General features: G+C 47.6%; 1 pseudogene; it reads right to left on the minus strand.

The window, feature by feature from the left end:
• Positions 1–1,375: 1,375 nt before the first annotated feature.
• LOC120688313 lies at positions 1,376–5,035 on the minus strand (annotated as a pseudogene).
• Between the last annotated feature and the right edge of the window lie 8,824 nt (positions 5,036–13,859).

Consider the following 13,859-nt stretch of genomic DNA (forward strand, 5'->3'; position numbering starts at 1 on the left):
GCCCGGAATGGAGTAGAGGTGCTTGCCACCAGCCACCGGCTGAGCCCCCACTGGGGACTCAAAAGAGCAACCAATGTAGGCCTCCATCGCATTGGACTTCACTGTTGCATGGAGGAAGGTGTTTGCCTACCGCTTGTGAGCGGAATAGGCAACCCCCACATCGATCCATGGCTGCCATCGCCGAAGCAACCAACCCCCTACTAGAGCACAGCAGGGCTTGCACGAAGCAGCCGCGTACACCCCCCCCCACTGGGGATGGCAGGAGGGACCAGATCAGGGCCGGAGATGTCCAAATCCAGCGAAGGGAGGCCAAACATGGCTACTCATTTTTGAAGTTGGAGAGGAAAGCTGAAGGGGGGATGGGAAAAAATAGGGCGGCGGATGGTCACCGACTTCGGTGTCACCATGGTCACTGCCGGGTGGAGCTACTGGTGGGGGAGTTTCTTTGAGACAGCGTAGTCGCCCCTCCCGTCGCTCAAGCGATGCGGAGGGGTACCGGTTCCCTTCCTTGTTACCGTGTTGGGGGCGCTAGTCGAGGTCACGTGTGTGACCTCGAGTGAACCCGTCACACAAGATCATGTTAGGTTGTTTTCTTCTTATCTTAGATTGGTTAAAAATAAAAAAATTAGATTGGTCCAATATATCAGTTCACGATAAATATTAATGAAATAATTGTTCTAACAACAAAAAAAATGATAGTCACACGTGTGACTCCTAATATTTCCCGTGTTAGTCTATATTATTTTTTAGGTTATCTTATTAATTCTAAAAAAGAATTATCTTATTAATTCCGAAAGTGATCTCTATATAACCTAAAAGGTAGGAAATTATCTCGTAAGTGATTAGTCTAACAGATTTTTGAAATCAGTATGACAGTTGACAGATTTTTACGGAGGATTTTTTTTCCGCGAATCACGTACTCCAGAAAAGGATCGGTTCAAGAGTGTTGCCACGTATAGGTGCTGGATACAAAAGTCTGCACAAGCACCGAGTTTTTTTTTCAGAATTTTATCTTACCAAACTTTTGTATTTATCCAGCACCTTTTCAAGGATGGCTACATCACAAATCTCACATTGTGTTTACCACTTTATCTTGTGGTCGATAGAACGGTATCGAACAAAACACATTAATCCAAAGAAAGTAAATATTGCCAGACAAGAATAAAATTTAAATTTTGGGTTCACAAACAAGCTAAGTGATACTGTTGCAAAACGAGGCACTTATGGGGAGAAAAAAAAATAAGCATCTTTTCAACCAAGGAGGCTAGGACTAACACAAACACGTCTAATAAACGACCTACGAGGACCGACGTGCACCTTGTAGAGCTCCTAAAAATGCGTAGACAATAGGAAGCGCCGGCGACCCGCCGTGCGTTTACATGGTGTAGTACGGTGACTTGATCTCCGAGATGTCGATCCCCCGGAGCTTGGCCGACGACTCGAGGTGGCCTCTCAGCGTGTTCGTCTCGCGGAACCTGGCCACCTCCGCTCGCCGCCTGGCCTGTTCGGCGATCTCTGAGAGCTCCGCGTAGCTGCAGCTGCCCCTGCCGGCCTGCTCCGACTCGGGCGCCGGCAGGCCGTGCAGGCTGCGCTGCATCGTCGCCCACTGCGCCTCGCGCTCCTCCCTGCCGTAGTCCTTCTTCGACGTGAAGCCCGTCTGCGACAAATCACACACGCCGTCATCAGACCTGCAAGCTAGCAACACTTGACGATAATGGAAAGGCCGCGCGTCTCCTACCTTGTTCTGGACGTTGTTCCAGTCCCTGCCGCTAAGCACGTAGCGGACGGCGAACTTGAACAGGTCGAGGGGCACGAAGGCCCACCACACGATGGCCTGGATCTTGGCGAACCTGAAGTTGCAGTACACGGCAATGGCGGTGGCGACCTGAAACCACTGCAAGGCAGTCCGGATCAGCATGCTCTTGTCTTGTGCAGTGGGAGCCGAGGAGGCCGGCGGGCGAGCTTACAATCTGCGCGATGATGAAGGCCGCTCACAGCCAGAAGCCCGGGCGCTCGACGAAGCACCAGCTGCGCGACCGCGTCATGAAGATGAGGGCCTGGCTGATGATGCTCACTTGCAGGTACAGGGCCGACATCATCTCCCCATTGCTGCCCCTAATCGATCTCACGTGGAACGTGTTCTGCAGTCGAAACAAGACGAGGTTATATATACGTGTTCTGCAGAACAGTAGCGAACCTTACTGAATGTGTTGTCATGCGGTCGCCCGCCCCCGTGTCGCCCCCCGCTCGGGCGGCTCGGATGGCAAGCAAACCCTAGCCACCGCCACCCTCTCCCTCCTCCTCCCACCCTCGCCGTCGCCGGAGGGGCTCGCCGGAAGCCCGAGTGGCCCCTGGGATGGTGGCGGCGGGAGCTTTTTTTTGCCTTGGGCCTGCTGTGTGCTCTGGATCTGGGCGGGCGCGGGGCACGGCTGCGGCCTCGGAAACGCCGCGCGGCGCCGGGTTGCGGCTGCGGCTACGCGCAGAGATGGCATCCCGCTGGGCCCCTGGCGGGCGGGGCGGCTGTCGGGCTCGCACGCACAGCTGGTGCGGTGACCTTGGCGGCGCGACTTCATGGATCTCGCACGGCGGCGTTTCGCGTTCGGTGCCCGTGCTCCGGCCTGGGCGGGCGGCGGCGGCGTTCGGTGCCTGTGCCCCGGCGGCCGGGCGAGTGGCGGCGGTTGGCAGGCCGGCTTGGAGGGCCTCTGCCGGCCGGTCTGGGCGGCGCACCAGTGGAGCGCGCGCGGCGTCCAGCGATGGCGCGGGCCCCGTCGGCGGTACAAGGCGGAGGTGCTGGGTCCGCGGCCGTCGCGGCGCGAGATCGTGTGGCCAGACCGGCGTGGCGCGGTGACCACCCTGGGAAGGTCCGGTGCGGCGGCTGCGGCTCGGCGCCCTGCAACCGTCGCTCTTGGGCTGGGCTGCGCGGAAGCCATGCGCCGTAGCCCTGGGCGGACGAGGGATGGCCCCGCCTTCCTGGAGTCCAGATCCGGCGCTTCCCGGCCTGGATCCACGCGGCCTGCGATGCGGCGGCGGCTCTCCCCCCCGGCGGGCTCGTGGCGGTGCCGGGCATGGAGGCGGCGGTGGCAGCTTGGGACAGCGCGAACCCCTGGCATGTGGGATGAGGGATTTGCCAGACGAAAGTCTTGCTCGGCCTCTGACCGGGCCGGCAGCGACGACGTTCAGTGGACGCCGTGTTCCCCCTTGGGGGCGTTGTCGAGGTGCCCTCCCCTCCCTGACAGGTCTCTCTCTCGGTGAAAACCTTGCCTGAGTTCGCTAAGGCGGGCGGCGGCGGCGCCCTCGGCGTCGTTCCTTCCATGGAAGCGTCGTCGTTGGAGAACCTGTTCCGTTGCAGCCTGCGGCTGAGGCTCGTGGCGATCGGCGGTGTCGTCCCCTTCCTCGGAGGCGTCGCTGCTTGAAAACCAACTCAACATATGACATTGATGGCTGGTTGGTGGCTAGGGGTTGTCTCGTCATTGCCGGCTAGCTGCTTGCAGCGAACCACGACGGCAACTAAGTGCGGCGTGGGGCAGCGTCAATGGACAGCGCTTGCAGCTACGACTTCGTGAGACGACTTGGCTTGCAGCGGACCGTGGTGCGGTCCATCGTCGGAAGACGGCGCAAGCGACTACCCTAGCTTCCTAAGGCCGGCAATAGTTTTGTTGCTATTCGTGGTTGTGCCACATTTCCACCCTTATGCTAGGGTGTGCGTGTTTTTTCTATTCGTGGTTATGCCACGAATTTGCCCATGTGCTTGGGCTCTGAAGTTGGTTTAGACCTAGTTTAGCTAGGTGGTTGTTGAGGTTTTAGCCCGGTTTTCCCAAATTAACTGAGCAATGTGGGTTTTGTCTCATTTTCCCTAAAAATGAGGCCTTTGATCTGTGGTATGCCACACCTTTTGAATAAAATTCAGGTGGGGATACTCGCCCCCCGTGACCATTCAAAAAAAAAGAATGTGTTGTCATGCTTTGTTGGCATGGCAGGATGCTTGTTACCGAGAAGAAGTCAGTGCTCTTCACGGCCCAGAAGAAGATCACAGTCATGACCGCCATGTAGGTTCCATACACAATGCCGGTGGCAAATATCTCATTCAGCTTCCAGCTATCAGGATGGGTGGAAGGTTTTACTCGGTCCTTTGCGATAGTCATGATTGTGCCTAAAACCATACAACAACTTCAGCGAATTTGTTTCTTGAAAAAACAACAACATATCGATCGGTATTGAATGTTCATATTCCCATTATCCTTTGAATCTGCATTGCAAACCTACCATCGTTCAGAATGGCAATGACCAGAATCATGAACGGTGAGAAATCAAATTTCCAGATTAGTGCAATCAGCATGAATCCGAGCTGCACAACGATGACAACAGGTTAGATTTTCTCAATAAAATAAAATAAAAACAAATGTGCTACCTGTTGATGCTTGTACAGCCTCAGGAAAAAACTTACCACAATACGAATTGTAATCGAAACTGCATATATCTGCAGAAATTACAAGAGTAGAAAATCAGGGTATTTGTCGCTGAAAGTAAAAGGCATGTTCCTAACATGCAGCAGCAAGTTGGAATTCTCAGTGTAATTCTTTATCCTCTGGAAGATGGCACGGCTTGTAAGCACAGCACTGATGATGACACTGAGTCCTTCTAGAGTAAGCACAATGTCAGAGGCACTCCTTGCTGCATCAGTAGCACCAGCCACGGCAATTCCGATATCCGCCTTCTTCAACGCAGGTGTGTCGTTCACGCCATCTCCAGTCATCCCACAGATGTGTTTCATCTCCTGCAGCTTCTTAACGATCTCATACTTGTGCTCTGCATCAAAAGGCAGCTATGTCAGACTGGATAAACCATAAACAGAAATTAAACCCGCAGGGCAATCGACTGAATAAAACCAGCAATGCTCACCTGGGAAGACACCGGCAAAGCCGTCAGCCTTCTCGATCAATTCTTCCACTGGGATTGAAGCAGTGGCCTCATCTTTGTTCTGCCCAAGCAGAGCTGACGATGGGTACATGTTAGTGCCCATCCCTAGCCGTCTCCCGATCTCCTTGGCAATGGCAAGCTGATCACCTGTAGGGTGTCGAAGTAGTGTCAGCTTGAACAATTTCTAAGACCCGTAGAGTGTGGTTGTTCCTCTATAATTCTAACCCCTGCGCGTGTTGTTGTACCATTCCACAAACCTTGAAAATGTGAATGCTACAATACCAGTCACAGGCATGCCTCGGATTCTCTTGAGGACACTGTTAAAAGACTGCCATGTTGCTAGTTTGGAACTCCCACCGCCAGCCACCATCATCATATGCTCTGCACCATTTCTCATGCTCTCTCAACAATCCTCTAAGCCATTGCCTACCTTGAGCATCCGTTGCCGTTTTCAGTTTCTCCAGCTTCTCCTTGAAGAACTGCACTTCATTCTGGCGGCAAAGATCCTCGAACAGAGCGAAATTGTCCTTATCACTATCTTTCTTAAATAAATTCTCGGCAAGATGCCGAGTGCACCAACGATGATGCAAGGGTGCATACCCCGGGATCTATTCCTATACCGCACTGAGTATACCCTGGAGCCTATCAGAAATGACACAAACCTCCCTGCCAGGGCCTACAACATGTATCCGTACAAGACGCAAGAATCACTCCCAACTGTCTTTGTTCTCCTTCTCAACCAAGGCAAATGCTAGAGGAACCAATGCATTGTCCGCGTCACAAGAAATGGCTACCAAGAGTGTGCCCATGTACTTGCCCAACAGGAAAGTGCCGTCAATAGAGAACACAGGCCGATAATGCCTGAAAGACTCAATAGACTGCGGGAAGCATCAGAATGCCCGGAAGAATATCTGTCTCCCGTCCTCCCGCCATTCATTTGGTTTTGGAATGTACTCGAAATGCATACCTAGATTAGCTGCTTTCATTGCATTGAAAAGTGAAGGCAACTTCTCATACGCCTCCTCCCAGCTACCATATATCATCTTCCAAGCCCTTTGCTTTGCCCGCCATGCTTCGCCATATTTTATCTTGTAGTTAAATATCTGCTCAGCGATGTCTATAATTGACTTAATCTTCAAATTGGGTTGACCCTTCAGTATTGATAACAACATGGTAGCTATAAGGGTAGAGGTCAAGTGTCAATGCCTCGTATGCAGTTCTTTCTCAACACATGTGTGTTGACCTACAACTTTGATGATCTTGAACTTTCCCATGGCCTTTTGTTTCCAAGCACATACCCTCCAATTGCAATCGTCCTTCTCGCAAACAACTTTGTACCGCCACTCAACATATGAGTGAGTAACCTTGAACAGCCTCTTACGTTTCACAGCATACTCTTGCAACCACCTTTTTAATGTAGTCAAGTCCTTAAATACAAGACCTTTACGAATTTCCATGTTGTCCCCGACCTCAGGAGCCTCCAAAATCTCATCATCTCTACCTTCAGCATAAGCACCATCACAATCCCTGAGATCACTGAATTCATGAACAAGTGGATCACGTTTTTGATAGAAGCATCTCATTAGCTCAATATCTTCTTCACTCAATGGTGGTACAGGCCTGTCATCATCTGAATCAATGGCTCTTGCCGTCTCCTACGGCTCCTCATCATCCTCAATCTGATCATGGACACTATTTGATGCCCGGCTGGTATTGGAGGAGGGAGGCACAGGACAAACACCGCCATTTTCGGCATTGTCTCCTGCAGTTGAACCACAATTAACAATGATATTGGAAAAGTGCATTGGAATCAACAATGGCGAAGGTAATAAAACATGCTACTACGACACTTACTTGGATGGTTCTGGCTTAAAGGAATCTCCAGAGGTTCGCGCCTCCCCTTCCCCGCACTGCTGCCAGGCGGGACCCGCCTGTCGGGTCCGCCTTCCCCGCGATGCCAGGCTCGGACTCGAGCCCGAGTCCAGTCGCGCAACGCTCGCTGCGCCCGCCTGCGGCACGCACGCTAAGGCTCCCCCTTGATCTCTATAAAAGGCGCCCGTGACCCCGTTGACCCTATCCCAAAGTCACCGCCGCCGCTTTTCGCTTCAAACCCTAGCCGCGTCGACGCCTTGCTCGAAGCTAGGAGCCACCGCCGCCATTGCGCCGCTCCGCCGTCATTCCTCGCCGACTTCGCCACCCCGAAGCTTCGCCGTGGGGTAGGCGCTCACGGAATAGCTCGCCGACCCCTTCCCTCTCTCTCTTTTCCTCTCGCGCGCATGGAATAACTCGCCAGAGCGAACTCCGGCGGCTCGCTCCACCGTCCGCCATCGCACGTCTTCACCGGCCCCCACCTCGCCATGCCGATGCCTTAATTGGGTTTGTGGCCTCGCCCTTTTTTTCCTCGACCAAACCTGAGCCAAAACCCCGGCCGAATTCGCGAGTTTGCGAATCGCCGGCGAGCCGCCGCCAGCCCCACCCCAATCAACCCTAGCCGGCTGATCTAGATCTGACGGCCCAGACTTTTCCACCCCGAGTCAACCGAGGTACGTACCGGTCAACTCCAGTGCTTTTGCAAAAGAGACCCTAGGTTTTCTTCAAATCAAACCGCAGTCTAGTGTAGTTTAAACTTAATTGCGAAACAATCCTTTTATTTACGTTTTAGCCCCTACATTTTTATAAAATCCAACCCGCCGTCCTTAGTCGTGGTTTCCACGTGCTAGCCCTTGTAAAATAGGTTTAATTATGTTCAGGCCCTCGGTTTCTTTTACCAGAACCCCTGTTTCTTTAAATCTTTCGCAGATAAGCCCCTAGGACCATGTTTTGGCCATAACTTTCTCGTTTTAACTCCGTTTTAAGCGATTCTTGCGCTCACGCGATCCTTGCAACAGGTAGAATGGTTCTGTAATGTTGTTTTGTACTGTTCATATTGATTAGTGTATTATTTCTTATTTATTACATTTGTTTGCTTGTATGTACGTGTGTGATAGACGATATGCATTTCGAGCAGCAGCCCGAGCAAGGATTTGGAGACGAGTAGCAGCAGCAATTTGAAGAAGGCAAGTGGCCCTTGACCATACTTTTTGTCCCAAATAATTCACAAATTATTCACATTTACTTTATTGCATGCATGAGTCTATATTATTATGTGAACCTAATTAAGGATATGCCTAGTTTACTTTATCCATCCTTGATCAAAACTTGGGTTACTTTAATTATGTTGGTAGCTATGCTAGTTGCTTATACTTGGATCATGGTTAGAGATATTTGAGACAAACGCTACATATGTTACTTCATGCTCACTGGTTAATGTTGTTATACAAGATCATATGTTGTAATTGGAACATGGAGAACTATCCAGGAAAACAGTGCAACCACAATACTATATGGCTCTGATCTTGTCTAATTAATTAGAAACTCTGGCTTGTGACAGTCTTACCGAAAGGGCAAGAGGGATGCATCGACGGGGTATAGCTCGGTCCTCTTGGGGTAGCGGCCTTTGCTAAGGAGCTGACCATTAGGGAGAGTTATGACCGTTTTGGCTTGAAACCTTAGCGGATTGTCATGAGTTAGGGAATCTTTGTAAAGGCCTCGTAGTGAACCTCTTGCCATTCACCAAAGAAAGTGTTTAAGGGTCTTGCAAACCCGGGCGACATAGAGGGACACTAATTGTGGGTAAAGTGTACAACCTCTGCAGAGTGTAAAACTGATATATCAGCCGTGCTCACGGTTATGAGCGGCTTCAACCCTCACATGACAATTATACTTGAAGATGATCTAAATCGATGGGTTACTTATGATGTTATTGTTGTTACTCCTTACTCTTACTTGGGTTAATGGTATAAACTTACACTTAGCTAATGCTTGCTAATAAAAGTTGACCAGATAAAATTTCTTATCGCAGTTAAACCGTGTCAGCTTTACCCTTGTATTAGCCTTGCATGTAATATAGTTGTTTCCCTACCACTTGTTGAGTACCAACCATAATTGTATTTATCCTTGCATAAACGTTGTTCAGACCAAGATACTAATTGTCCGGAGTATCCTGAAGACTTTGAAGATTTCTAGACGTATGTCGCCCAGTCGACTGCCTGTGATGAAGATGATTCCGTTGTTTACTCTGAGACGCTATTTATTTGTTTAAGATTAAGACTGTCGGTCATGTAATAAAGTTCTTATATACTCTCATTCGTTATGGCACTGTAATGGTATTTCACTTTATTTATCTATCGTATGTATGGAACTTGATCTTGGCCTACATATGAGATGCATTTGGTTTCCCTCATAAACCGGGTGTGACAGGTCCTGTCGAAGCCAAGGCCAACTGATGCGACGAGTGGTGATGTGGATAACCTTGGGGTGGGGTGGGACGCGGAGGGGAACCCGCAGTTCATGCAAACCAGTGACACGCCGCTACACATGGGGCAGGCGGTGGCCTCCGGCATCAAGGACGAGATGCATCTTCCCGTCGCGGAAGCTACAGTATGAGGGGGCCGGTGGAGGTATGGGAGCGCGCGGCGGAACATGATGTCTCCGCCGGTGAGGGGGTTTTGCGCCGCCGGTGAGAAGGGGACAGGGGAGCGGCTGCGATTTTGGGGGGAGGGGGGACGCGGGGGGGTCCGCGGAGCGTCTGCTAGGCTCTAGCCCACTGGACTAGGGGCATCATCCATCTCACACCTCATTACTTTTTTTTTTGAAAAGATACACCTCATTACTTTCGCGGATGATGTCTGCGTCGAAGCGTGGCGGCAGGTCGTGCACATAGACGTAGCGCCTCCTGTGAAGCTGAAGCCTAAATAAGCTGAAAAATCTTACTATTACTAATTTGAGGCTCTTTTGAAGCCATCTAGGATCCTAGGTGGACACTCTAAAAAATAGAGAAATCCTATAAATTGTCACAAAAATCAAAAACATCCGGCCATGGATTAAAGTAATTACCCACCTCTGCCATTACAAAAAAAATCTAAAGTAACCCTCTAATCTTTGTGTAAATTACCAACCTATGCTATTATAAAAATAATATAAATACCCCCTTAAATTTGCATATAAATTATCCAATTATGTTATTATTATTACAAGTTAAATTACTCCTAAATCTGAATCTAAATTATATAATTATAATAAAATGTTAAAGTGCACCAATATAAAATTCTAAATTACTGTTTCTATCATTATTAATATATTGTTTATATTATTATTTATAAAAATACTACCAACGATATGTCAGTATGTATTCATATATGGCGGAAGAGACAAGAATACCAATTTACAAACAAATAGTTCAACTAAATATATGTCGAATACATATGGAGGTATGATGAAAAATAGAATCTATTGTAACTAGATAATGATAAATATATATTTTAGAGTATGTGTTAGAATATTTAATAGATAAAAATGGCATGAGATAGATAATTATATAGTGCACTCAATGATCTTGACCTAGTTCATGAGCACCAAAGAGTAATTAAAAAAACAATCTCAAAAATATAGTGCACTCAATGATCTTAATGCTACTCTTGCCACAAATTATGATGATTTGTTACGCAAATTCCAATTGCTTGGCAAGGAGCATGAAGAGCTCAAATTAAAAATTAAGAGTATTACAAAAATTAATGACTCTGTGGAAACCTCTAACTCTTGCAATGAGAAATGCCATGAGGATGTTTTTGTAGAATCATGTGATGACCTCATTGCCAAGGAAAATGATAAACTCAAGCAAGAGGTAGAAAGGCTCATGAAGGACTTGGCTAAATTAAAGGATAAAAGCATAGAGAACAATGTCCAACCTTCTCAAGATAACCGTGAAGACATGGTGAAGAAGCTTAAGAAGGGATCCACCGTGACTTGCTCAAATTGCCATAAAAAAAGGCCACAAGTCCAACAAGAGTTCTCAACCAAAGAAGAAGCTTTCGGATGAGAAGAATAAGAAGAAACTCACAATCAAAAGTTCTCTCATCTACACCAAGCCCAACCGGAGAAACAAAAGTAATAGAACCTCCTATATGATCAAAAAGAAAATTAATGGCAAGGTGGTTGCTCACAAAGTTGGGAAGCAAGAAAGGAGTTGGAATCACTCCATTTGGGTGCCCAAGGATGTCATCACCAATCACTATTAGAAAACACGCCAAAAGTCCACCCCAAAAGTACTAGTATAAAGATGAACCGGTACTTATACTAGCATAGGTACCGGTTCATCTTCATACCGGTACTTTTGGTGTGGATGGAATCTATAGATGAACCTTAGGTACCGGTTGGTGTTACCAACCAGTACCTTAGTCTCGTCCATGGATTACCTCAAAAGGAAAATATCTATCTTCCCATCAGATGTGATGTGTAGGCGAGATGGTAAGAAAGATACATGCGAGGCAAGAGATCCTGAGTTCGAATCCCGGCCAACCATTTTTGCCAAAAATATAGCCTTAGGCACCGGTTCTTTTACCAGGTGTTGATGATCGCGGCTATTGGTCTCGGTTACCGGATACCGGTTCAAAAAACCGGTACCTTTGGCCCTTACTAACTGGTACCTATAGGCTACCTATAGGCTTTTTTCAGTAGTGAATATGAAGGGGCCTCAAATGGTGTGGGTTCCAAAAGAGACTTAAAGCCAAAGAATGGCTTCGGAAGATTTGGAGGCTTGGCTAACTAGAATATGAAGGATTCAAGCTAAAGAAGCCAAACTCGCATCTTGGACATTTGTTGCCCGAGTCCCCCATAAGATAATGGTAGTTAGATTTCAATTCAATCATCATGTAGCTCCATTGCCCTTGCTAGGTTGTTTGCATTGCAGCGCCTAGTGCTATATATGGTGGGTTGTTTGTGTCATGATCTAACCCATGAGCAACCTACATGGTTTGATAAGTGTGTAGAAAGCTAGACAAGGTTATCCTTCATGGTACATGGACTTCATGAGGTATGTATTTTATTTGTGTACCATGAGCACAAGCTATAGGGTAAACTTCCCATTGTTATCAAAAACAATGTGCATACATTTGATTAGTGATTCAAAAACTAAATGCACACATTTAGGGAGAGCTCATCCTATGGTTTTTTATTTTGGAGACTAACATGTTTGCAAGCTTATCTTTTGTAGTCTTTTTCCGGAAGTTAACACTCTAAAAGAATGTTGTTCACTCTCAATGTGAATTAACTATTCTACAAGAGTTATTAGATAAAGTAGTGTGCTTCCATGCATATTGAGCCATGCTCTATTGAACTTAAATTTCCATATCTAAGTTCATAGACTATGTGCTCATACATTTACTCACCTTGGTGTACCAAGTGTTCTTCACTTCAAGACTTTTATTTTGGTACATGCAAGGTAACTACTTTCCTCCGGAGGTATGCAAGATTCTAAAACTCATTCAATTGGTATCTTTGTCAATTCTTTGTTATTATATGAGCTACATCCGTGCATGATATGATCTAAACTTTCTCATTCAAATGTCTAGTTGTGCATATGATTTTCACACTATCATTTTGTGCACACACTTTGTGGAAAACTTAGCTCATGTCATAATAGTTTCGTGATTTTGTGATGCACCTTAGTAATTTCTCAATTGGTATCTTCATTGATATCACACAATTAGATCATGATTCATGGAACTAACTCCCTAGGCTACTAACTTTTCCCGTTGAGCTATATTGTGTTTGCAAGACCTTTTTCGGTGATTTGATTCCAAAGGAGGAGAAGTTTGGATCAAAGCAAGGTTATCAAAGGGGGAGAAGTTTGCAAGTGGCTTGACAATGGGGGAAGTAGCAAATATGGGGAGAAACAAAGGAGAATGATGGATTTAGGGGGAGGCCAAATTGTCATTAGATGGTGGTAAGCATCCAAGCAAGTGTAAATGGTTCAATTTGTCAAATTTTGCAAAATTTATGCTTGCTTAGATTGTGTTGTCATCAATCACCAAAAAGGGGGGAGATTGTAAGGAAAATGGCCCCATTAGGCCATTGTTTTGTGATTTTGGTGATTGAGTAGCAACGCAATCAATGGGACTAATGAGTTTGTCAAGTGAATAATTATAGATCCCAGGGATAAAGCAAAAAAGCCAAGTAAAGCAAAATACGAAGAAAGAACTCAAAGAAATGTTGAATTGGACGAGTTCTACAGTTCAGTAGCACCGGTTGCACCGGTGACTGAGCACCGGTCTAACTGGTAGGCTCCGGATACACCGGTGTCCTATAACCGGTGCATTGGACCATGCAATGCCCAGGCCATGTGGAGAGAAGCAAGTCTCACCGGATGCACTGGTGATGTCAAGAGGAAGCATCGGTGTAACCACCATGCTATTGACCAGAGAGCATGTCAAGTGGCCAGCAAGCGAGTCTTCAGGACTGGATACACCAGTGACCCACCGGAGTAAAGCACCGGTGTAATTACACGGAGGCTAAGGAGAAAAAGTTCAGAACCGGATGAACTGGTGTATCACCAGTGCATTAGACCGGTCTAACCGGTGGCTTGTCAGAAGGCCCAATGACTAGTTCAGAGCCGTGAGTGACCGGTTACACCGGTGCCCCTTCATCGGTCTAACCGGTGCACTGCGCAGGAAAGCCCCAACGGCTAGTAACGGCTCTATGGACTTGGTGGGCTATATATATGCCATCCCTCGGGCATTTGAAGATTGCTGGAGTTCAGGAACATCACACCCACATTCAAGAACATCTCCAAGCCATCCAAGAATTTAGTGACCATATCTTTAGTCCTTAGCACATATTTGAGGGTGTTGTGGAAGATTAGCTTTTTAGAGAGTGAGAGAGCAAGGCTTTGTGCCCTTGTGCTGTAGTTCTTTGTTGAACCAACAAGATATCTTGGTGCACCAGCACCTTGGAGTTTTGAGGCTCGCCGGCAACGTCAACGACCCTCCGACTTGGTGTGGAGCGGCGTGGACAATCTTGTGCGGGGGACATGGAAACTCACATCCTTTATGGAGAAGCTCCTTAGT

Source organism: Panicum virgatum, chromosome 9N, assembly GCF_016808335.1.
Source record: "Panicum virgatum strain AP13 chromosome 9N, P.virgatum_v5, whole genome shotgun sequence".
In the NCBI taxonomy this organism is placed as follows: domain Eukaryota; kingdom Viridiplantae; phylum Streptophyta; class Magnoliopsida; order Poales; family Poaceae; genus Panicum; species Panicum virgatum.